This window comes from Salvelinus sp. IW2-2015, unplaced genomic scaffold (genome assembly GCF_002910315.2).
Source record: "Salvelinus sp. IW2-2015 unplaced genomic scaffold, ASM291031v2 Un_scaffold3247, whole genome shotgun sequence".
NCBI classification, from domain to species: domain Eukaryota; kingdom Metazoa; phylum Chordata; class Actinopteri; order Salmoniformes; family Salmonidae; genus Salvelinus; species Salvelinus sp. IW2-2015.
Window position 1 is genome coordinate 60,891 of NW_019944534.1, and position 8,319 is coordinate 69,209.

The window sequence follows — 8,319 nt, forward strand, 5'->3', positions numbered from 1 at the left end:
GGGTCAGACAGCTCTGTAATATTGTTTGAGCTATTTGCACCTGCATAGATAGCACACTGTTCTCGCTCAAGGCTAACCACAGCTTCCCAGCACACTTATCTGGGGCTAACTGTTACTTCCAGCACACACACACAGACACCCAGGCGCCCAGGCCAACAGTTGCTAATATTCAATCACGTGATGTAGTATTGGGTTATAGTGCAATAAACACAGATCCTCACAACAGGTAAACCTGTTGTCCCTGGATGACTACAAAACAATGAAAGTAAAGAGCAAAATACACCCGATGAAAATCAAGGTTACTGGTTATACTGGGGAGAACGAACCAGTCAAATGAAGCTGCATAGTAACTTCACAGCACAAAGGAAAACAGTTCAAAGCACATTTGCTGATCGGGGAAAATAGTGTACAGCCTATTCTAGCAATCAGTGCATATGAAAAGCTCAATTTGTTGAAAAGTGTGTATGTAGTGACATCACAGACTGAAAATGACCAAGAATCACTACTGGTTGAGTACGAGGACGTGTTTGAGGGTCATGGATGTTTACCTGGAGAACACAACATATGTACTGATGACAAAATTACTCCAGTTGTGCATGCGTGCAGAAAAGTTCCATTTGCACTGAGGAAAAAGCTCAAGGAGGAACTTGGACCCTGGAAAAGTTGGACGTCATCACAAAAATGTATGAACCTACAGACTGGTTAAGCTCACTGGTAACTGTGGTGAAAAATAATTGCGTTCTCAGTATATGTCTAGACCCGAGAGATCTCAACAAAGCTACTATCAACAGAGATACAAACTAGTCACCTTTCGGCAAAATTCGCAGTTTTGAATCCAAAATAGGTAACCTACGTGATTCGTGTAGATCCGATGAGAAAAGATTTGGATGACTACTGGCTGTATGTTAACGAGTAAGGTGCGTTTAGAGCAACTTAAATTCAGAGCGTTTCGCTCTCAAAGTGTTCAGAGCGCACACTGCACGCTCTGGCCGAAGAGTAGGGTTGATCCGAGTGTTCTGGCCTCACAATGGCAGTCAGGCACCCAAGCTAACGATGGCTAGCTGGCTAGCTATTTCCACACACAAATGAGAGAACACCTCACTCTGACCATTTTACTCACCCTAGTAGAGCTGGTTAGGCTGTGTTTATGTTATCCAGAGCGTTGGTGACTGTAACTGCTGCTGGCAACAATTTAATTACGATATTTTTGGCCTACGTCTACTGACAACAGCCATACCCGTTAGTAAATTCATCAGTTATTCTGCGCTCTGGCACACTCTGACGAGAGTGCTCTGAAATCGGAGTAGATAGCCAGAGTGAATTTACGAACGGGCCCCAAGGCTCAGCCAATCGTTCACATAACAACAGAATGCAGCATGTGACTGAAGCGAGAAGAGACAACCAATTTGCTAGTATTGGAAATTTTCCAGTACGTATGTGGCAATTATTTATTTCAGAAGGAGTCAGCAAAACTAGTAGTCTATATGTGTTCTAGGTCATTGGACACCATTAGATATGCACCTGTCGTTTATTCTTGTAACTGTTATGGCCAACTATGTACTGTTGCTATGATTTTCCTCTTGGGTCATTTCCAGAACAGGGGTATCCCTTTTAGAGGAGGTAGCAGGATGACATGTATTGGTTATTTCTGTAGAGTGCCAAGGTCTGGTACTATGGTCCTACATGCATGAAACTATTTCTGTGACTCTACAGGTTCCATGTCCGAATATGAAGGCAATATGATAACGATGGCTAAATGCCAGAGATGATGAGCCATTAAGAGGAGTTACTATGAGTATGACGTAAGGAGGACAAATGTATCAGTATTCTGTGCCAAGACTGGAAGGCAGTTGTTTTCATGAACCAGCTCGGCTTTTGTTGTGATGTAATTAAAAGTCTATTTGAACTCACATGCGCCGGTATTTGTGAAATATGATTGACCTAATATTTCCACGACACTATTTACAGCATCAGCGCACGCTCTGGAAAGACAGCGGGAGAGTGGAAAGGCAGTATGCCAGTTACAGCAGCGCGTACGATAATGAAAATGTAGGTGAGAAGCCTGACCACGGAGACTGGGGTGAGAAGATGATGAAGCATACTTCATGAGCTGTAACCGAAAAACAACTGGCATTTGGAAAGTTTGAGGTGAGGGAGAAAGTGTGGTGGAACAAGTATTGTTAGCATTGTTAAGTATCTTGTACGCTGGATCGAATTCTCTGTTAGCTAGCCAGAGAAATGTTGAGTAACATTAGCCAATTTAACTGATCAAATAATTTAGTTTATGGTGTGAAAATTAGCTGTCTAATAAAGTCAGACAGCTAACGTCACAACATCAGATGCGCTACCTTTAGTAACCTAACCAATTCGCTATATTATTAACTGTTTTTTGACTCCTTGCCGTTCCTCAAGTTATAACGTGTTAACGTAGTTTTAATTTATTTTATTAGGATCTCTTTAGTCCCCATTTGGACTAATCTTCCAAGAGTCCTTAAACATTAAAATACAATTTATAATACGATCACATTTTTACATATAACACACTGTTACAAACAGACATAATACACTAACATATTGACCAGATAAATACTTGAACATTCTGAAAAGATAGATTGATTCTTCATCGACCATAGTCTAGCACAACTTTCCTACGTATTGTATTTAAATGGTTTTAAAGTATTGTTGGAATTTACATATCGAAAGGTTTCTGGTTTACTCAGATAAAGAAATTGAATAATTTATTGCTCTAAATCGAAATGTTATTTTGCCTATTTCTCTTTTCTGTCTGGATAACACATAGATGGTGGACAATCTATTCCTGCCACATCTGCTCCTGCCACGCCCTTTAGTGCTCATCCTCTAGTGTCTCCTTGACCTGCCGCCACTCCCCCGGTGTTCTCTCCCTCTCTCTCTGTTTATGTGATTGTGTGGGCGGAGACAGGTGTGCTGGAATCAGAGCAGACCCCCACCATCTGCAACCTGTTCCATAATCAAGACCTTTACAAATACTTAGTCCTGCCACTTCCACACTGCCAGATCGCAATCTCTGCTCAGTCAGTTCATGTTTCTAGCCGTTTGTTCCTGATTTCCCTTTGCTTGATGCTGTTTTCCTTTCCGCTACAGTTCTGCCCGCTCTGACTCTGGTCCCTGTCTCCAGTCCGACTTCTCGTCAGTTCTGCTGCTCTGGCCTGGATTCCCCACCGGACCTGCTTACCCTGTCCCAACACCTCTCGCTCCAGCCTCAGCCTCCACGCCGGGTTTCTGGCAACCCGCCCGAGCTTCCCCTGGCCTGCACTCAATCTTCCCCCCGTGTTTCAATAAATACCTTGGTTACCTCCTCCCAGTCTCCTCATCTGAGTCTGCTCTTGGGTTCACCTGTTCCGTGTGACAATTACTAGTATTTACTGAATGTCTGTCTCTTACCAACTGAATACTGTTGTAAATAGAGTTTGGCTGTTTTAAATGGTGTATATTGCATTCTACCTTCAAACAATCCTTGCTGCTTTGTAGTTGGTTACTGGACCCTGGCAATCTGTGTGAAATGTTAACTTCGCTACTATGGCCTATTTATTGCCTTACCTCCTTACGCCATTTGCACACACTGTATATAGACTTTCTTTTTTTTCTATTGTGTTATTGACTATACGCTTGTTTATTCCATGTGTAACTCTGTGTTGTTTGTGTCGCACTGCTTTGCCTTATCTTGGCCAGGTCGCAGTTCTAAATGAGTACTTGTTCTCAACTAGTTTACCTGGTTAAATAAAGGTGAAATAAAAATAAGAAACTAGCTAACCAACTACTATCTGTGTACTAATTTTTTCCCTCTACAGTATGTGGTTAATTTTCAGAATGAGAGAATTAGGTGGAAATGAGGCATTGCTTGTTAAACAAGTGGATTCAGGGATCAAGTGTAGATGGAGCTGGGTCTGGCTTAAGCTGGATGCCACCATAGAGGTGAAAGGAACACCACACACTTTCCCTCTTTCTCACTTGTTCAATACAGTGGATAAGAAGGGGTATGCCAGGTGTACTGTCTGCCTGAAAGATATCAATTATGCCAACAAAGGGTATCATGCTCTGCTGGCACATTGTAGAACAGATGTCCACAGGCAGAAAGTGTACAATGTAATAAAGTGCAGTGTAGCCCAAAGATATTGCTTTTGTTGTGTTGAACTTGACAGTAACACTGAGTGAGGGGGGATTATAACTTTTTTTACTCAGTTAAAGTTATTTTTGCACACACGTAGCCTTGTGCACTTGATTTAGTCTAGGCAACAAATAACATTGGATTGCTTTCTTAGGTTATTTTACACACAGAGAATGATCATGTAGATCATATTCTTTGTTTAATTAGTTCAAACCTGCATTTCCCCCTAGCAGGGATTTTTTTGCATGTGTCAGTGCAAAAAAAAAAAGTGTCACCTTTTTGTGCCCTCACTGGTTTGCATCCCTGTATCAAGAGAGAGCATTTCAAGTCGCCAACCAGAGAAGAGATAATGTTGCAGTTTGCTGGAGAAAAGTGGTTCAGTAAGCTTGATGCCTCATCAGGATTCTGGCAAATGAAGCTAGACGATGCAAGCTCAAGGCTATGCACATTCAACGCACTTGAGGGCAGTTACAGATTTCTTTGTCTACCATATGGGATTCTCTCAGCGCTTGAGGTCAACCACAAGACAATCCACATGATCTTCGAGCACATTCCAGAGAGTCATGATGGACGATCCACAAAAGAACAACACGACGCAAGAGTGAGACAAGTGTTGGACCTGACACGGAAAGTCAACCTTAAACTAAACACGGACAAATGCGAGTTTGGTGTGAAAACACTTACCTTCGTACTTTCAGAGGATGGAGTCAAACCAGACCTGAGGAAAACATCAGCCATCAACAACATTGAGCGTTCGAAGAACAAGGACGACGTGAGACGCTTCATGGGCATGATCACCTACCTCGGAAAGTTCATACAGTTGAAGTCGGAAGTTTACATTCACCTTAGCCAAATACATTTAAACTCAGTTTGCAATTCCTGACATTTAATCCTAGTAAAAATTCCTTGTCTTAGGTCAGTTAGGATCACCACTTTATTTTAAGAATGCAAATGAATTATTTATTTCATCTTTTATTTCTTTCATCACATTCCTAGTGGGTCAGAAGTTTACATACARTCAATTAGTATTTGGTAGCATTGCCTTAAATTGTTTAACTTGAAATACATCCACAGGTACACCTCCAATTGACTCAAATGATGTCAATTAGCCTATCAGAAGCTTCTAAAGCCATGACATAATTTTCTGGAATTTTCCAAGCTGTTTAATGGCACAGTCAACTTAGTGTATGTAAACTTCTGACCCACTGGAATTGCGATACAGTGAATTATTAAGTTGAATAATCTGTCTGTAAACATTTGTTGGAAAATGACTTGTGTCATGCACAAAGTAGATTGTCCTAACGGACTTGCCAAAACTATAGATTGTTAACAAGAAAGGTGTGGGTGGGTTGAAAAACAAGTTTTAATGCTCAAACCTAAGTGTATGTAAACTTCCGACTTCAACTCTATCTGTCTGGATCTGTCTGTCTGTCGTCGTCTGTCTGTGTCTGTCTGTCTGTCTGTCTGTCTGTCTGTCTGTCTGTCTGTCTGTCCTGTCTGTCTCTCTGTCTCTCTGTCTCTCTGTCTGTCTGTCTCTCTGTCTCTCTGTCTGTCTGTCTCTCTGTGTCTCTGTGTCTCTGTGTCTCTGTGTGTCTATCTATCTAATCGAAAGGTGGGGGACTACTGACTTTAATATTACTGACTTGGGTTGTGTTCATTAGGCTCCGAATGGTAGATAACTGACATACAGGAGTGACTACCTGGACTAAGCCAATAATATTTTTTAAATTTAGCTTTCAGTTGCTAAGCGTTTAGACATTTTCCATTGTGTCGCCTAATGAACATGACCCAAGTGTTGCAGCTGATATGTCTATGGTATAGATGTTGTTCTCTTTGTTAATAATGTATTTCCCAACAGCAACAATCCTATTGTCCTCGGACCAGACAATGCAAATCTTCCCAAGATATTCCAGATCATCGCTGAAGGGGTCGCCAACGAGTCGGTCAAGAGTGAGGACGCATGCAGCAAGAGATTGGCAAATGTCATCTGTCAAGTGCAGGTGAGTAATTGCTCTACTTGCCGAAGTTAGATTTTGTTCAATCTAGAAACTTCTGCTTTTGATCGATCAAATTGAGCAAAGCAATGAGGAATATTGAAAATATTGGCTTGAACCAAACAGAGGTTCATTTGAAACACCTTGTCAGTGTCCCACATTGAAATGTCCTAGGTCTAATAGTCAGCAGTTTCTTCAACTAAAAGCTTCTTGTGTTCCTCTACCCCCCCAGGGATCTGGAGGACTGTGGACACAGTGTGTAGCGATGCTGAATGAGACTCAACAGAAGGCCATCCAGGACCTCCTCAGCACTGCTTGAGAAGCCTTATCCCCTTCCTTTGTTTGTTGGAAAGCAACAAGACCATGTTTAAACATCTAGCTCCTGGATCTCCTCCCCACCTCCTTTTCCAGCTCTGATCTGTAGCGTGTTTGTGGACTTCACTGCAGCCTCCTGCCGCCCCACTCCCTATCAACTCAGTCTCCTGCACTCAACTAACTGTAGGGACCAGGTTGGTTTGTCTGTGAGCGACTGTCAATGAGACCTCGCCCCCTCCAGAGGATGACCCCTCCCCTTTAAGTCACTAATGTGTTGACGCCCACTGGAGCGGACTCTACCCTCTTCCTGAATCCTGACGGTTGGAGTGTTGTTGGCCTCACCTCCACAAAGGGAAAACAAATGAACACAAGTATTAATCCAGTTTCTTCTACATCCTGTTAAACTATTAAGAAATATCTGGTTTTATTATGAAATTAAACTTTTAAACCTTTCCACAACAAGATTGACTGGTGTAGTTTTGCTCATGTGAAAATGTGATGTTTACCCAGGTGTTAGAAACTCCTAGAAGTGTCAGACTTGGGAGGACCCAGCCACTGTATGAGGAGGAGTCTTGACTGGGGAATAGAAGATGTGGGAGTGTGTACATGTCATGGGGTGACCACTTCCTGCCTCTATGAATTCACGGTTATTCTTTGTCTAAGCTGACATGGAATTGTTTTAAGATGGTCATTCCATGGATTTAAGGCCTATTTCATGCTCTAGTTTCTGTTTGGTGTTTACAGCCATCTTGACTTCAACAAGCCGACCAGAGGACACATCCCAGAATGCAATGTTGGCCTCTGAATATGATCAAAAGCCTTTTCCCTCACTTTTGAGCTCAACTCAGTCATTGAACTACTGCAAAAATAGTGAAGCATTTCAATGTCTGTTACAAACTCCTCTAAAATACATAGCTATCCCTATTATGTTTATGGCTATCAAGTTTTTCTTGATTCAGGCAACCTGGGTTCCATGTACTAACAATTTAGTTCTTGTCACGACTCCCGCCGAAGTTGGCTCCCCCCCGTTTGGGCGGTGCTCGGCGGTCGTCGTCACCGGCCTACTAGCCGCCACCGATCCCTTTTCCCTTTTCTGTTAGTTTTGTCTTATTAGTTGCACCTGTTCCGATTTGTGTTTTCTTGATTTGCTTCCCTATGTAAGCGTGTGGAGCCCGCCCTTTGTTGTGCGGGATTAATTTTGTGTTCACGTTTGTGTCGTAGGTGTTGTTGTGCTCCGGACCGTGTTTCCCTGTGTTTGGGTTGGTCAGTGATTTGAGCCCTGTGTTTTGCACATTACTATTTTCGGTGCCGGAATAAAGTGCATTTTCCCCCTGGAACTCTCTGCTCTCTGCACCTGATTCCTACCAACACACCTAGTCAGCCGTGACAGTTCTTAAAAGTCTAAGCTGTTGGGGGAGGTTGACATATGAAATGGTTTTAATTGGGTCATACCATGGATCATTTAGCTATTTGATTTAGAATTTTAGGACCCTTTTAGTTATCCCCCCTAAAAAGAAAACATCCTAAAATATTGAATTTGACCTACTACTATAGCCCATAGAAACGCATTGCATAAAATATTAATAAATGGCAAAAAAGACAGACCAAACATGTATCATAAGGAATAAGGTTCTGAAGTGTCTGTCCTATATCTAGGAGATATAAGAAAGCTCAGGAAATATATAGGCTATACTGTATATATTGTTTACACCCTTTTTTGGGTAGGCACAAAACTACTGTACCTCCATACTTCCATTCATTTTTTAAACTGACACTGGTTACCTTCAGATGACTCCCCTGACACTGGTTACCTTCAGATGACTCCCCTGACACTGGTTACCTTCAGATGACTCCCCTGACACT

General features: G+C 42.1%; 1 long non-coding RNA gene across 1 annotated transcript; it reads left to right on the forward strand.

The window, feature by feature from the left end:
• The first annotated feature begins 6,003 nt into the window (after positions 1-6,003).
• LOC139025775 (uncharacterized) lies at positions 6,004-7,007 on the forward strand. Its single transcript, XR_011477395.1, has 2 exons — positions 6,004-6,147; positions 6,374-7,007. It is a non-coding gene; the product is annotated as an uncharacterized lncRNA (long non-coding RNA).
• The last annotated feature ends 1,312 nt before the right edge of the window (positions 7,008-8,319 follow it).